General features: G+C 30.3%; 1 non-coding gene across 1 annotated transcript; it reads left to right on the top strand.

Moving 5' to 3' along the window:
* Positions 1–264: 264 nt before the first annotated feature.
* LOC113190176 (small nucleolar RNA SNORD88) lies at positions 265–357 on the top strand. Its single transcript, XR_003301752.1, has one exon. It is a non-coding gene; the product is annotated as a small nucleolar RNA SNORD88 (small nucleolar RNA).
* Positions 358–1,833: the final 1,476 nt, after the last annotated feature.

Genomic DNA, 1,833 nt, shown 5'->3' with positions numbered 1-1,833 from the left:
ATGAGATGGTTCATCTCATTCTTCTTCCCAATATGGCCACATTGTTTGACATTCCTTTCCTGCTTTTCACAATGACTTTCTCTGTTTGGTTTTTGTGGCAAGTGGCCAGAACTGATTTGTTGACACCCCCAGAGTCAAACTTCCTGCCTAAGACTCTGTCAATTTATGAAGAGTATTAAGACACATGCGCATGGGTGAGATCTCCTAGAGAATATGTTTACATAAAGAAGAGCTCTGACAAATGAGCCTCCAAGAATCCAACATTTATTCCCACGATGTCTAGCTCTGGACTCTCTGATCATCCCTGAGGACATAGTGTCCCATAGGACCTTTGACAACTGGGGGTCTGAGGGACCCCGGTTAAAATAATAATAATAAAAAATTTGTAATCACAGAAACACAAATTAGAACAATGAGAAAAAGTTCATACCCTTCATATTGGCAATTTTTTTTTAAAAAAAGGACAATATAAATTTTCAAGGATGTAGAGCAAGAAAAACTTGGATAGAGGTATAAATTGATATAATCAAATTGAAAAGCTAATTAGCAATAATTGGTAAAGTTGAACTTTAGAGATTGGAGAGATGAAAAGAAAATAGGTCAAAGGACCAAGAAAGAATGGACAACCAAGTGAGAAAAGACTTTTGAAATCCAGTTGGAAAAAATATTTCATGAAAGAAGAAATGACCAATTGTATCAGATGTGACTGAGAAATGAAATAAAAAGTAAGTAAAAACTCCAATTAGATTTTACAACTTTATGGTCATAGTTGACCTTACCAAGGGTGATTTCTATGGATTGGCAGGGGTGGCAGTGTGGGTAAATTTCAAAGCTGACAATCTTAAAACAAAACAAAACAAAAACTCCAGTTTCTATAATATAAACACTCCCATTATGTATGATTTCAACCTGCCAACCGATATGACATTATTGAATATGGAATTGGAAAATAGTAAACACTCTATAAAATACACAATTGGATCTTGCAGGTAGGAGAAGCCCAGATTGGCACACTTGTTATAGTATATATAAAAATTAAAAATAGACTTCTATTAAAAATGTACATGCAGCAAAATAAAATTTATTAATTTTGAGATATCTTAGAAAGACATATAAAGTCTACTTGACAAGTTTATATTCTCAGAGTTAATTATAAGGTTTTCACAATTGTGAAAACCATAAATGGGTATAAAATTTGGTAGAGCACTTTACTAACTAGCACTACTAAATGTTTTTAAATATTTTCATGGTTTAAAAAGAGAAAAATAAATTAATCTCAATATTTAACCTCAAACATATATAATTTGATAAATATTTATTTATTGGTATTTGTGTACTGTATGGGATTGTTAGGCTCTTTTCTTATCCTGACTATGTTTTAGAGCTAAGAGAGAATGCACACTGAATTGGGCAACTGATGTATTTTGGAATGAAAATCCCCAATTTACACTTTCATTGATAAATAACTTCTAAGATTTTACTGGCAACATGTATTTGTTATAGAAAAAGTTAATAATATAAATAAGCAAAATATAATGTAATTATATAAATAATAAAATATTAGAAGTCTGAAAATATATATATATATATATAAAAAGCCAGAATGTTATAAAACTAGAAATCAATAAGATAAAGGTTAAAGTCACTAGAAAGGTGAGCAAACAGGAATTTCATAGTGAAGGAAGATGTTCAATTTAATTTGTAATTACAGAAACACAAATTAGAACAATGAGAAAAAATTTCATACCCTTCATATTGGCAATTTTTTTAAAAAAGGACAATATAAAATTGTAGAGGATGTAGAGCAAGAAAAACTTGGATAGAGGTATAAAT

The sequence above is a fragment of the Urocitellus parryii genome, chromosome 1, assembly GCF_045843805.1.
Source record: "Urocitellus parryii isolate mUroPar1 chromosome 1, mUroPar1.hap1, whole genome shotgun sequence".
NCBI classification, from domain to species: domain Eukaryota; kingdom Metazoa; phylum Chordata; class Mammalia; order Rodentia; family Sciuridae; genus Urocitellus; species Urocitellus parryii.
The sequence above is the reverse complement of the archived record's forward strand: the minus strand, read 5'-3'. Positions and strand labels throughout refer to the sequence as shown.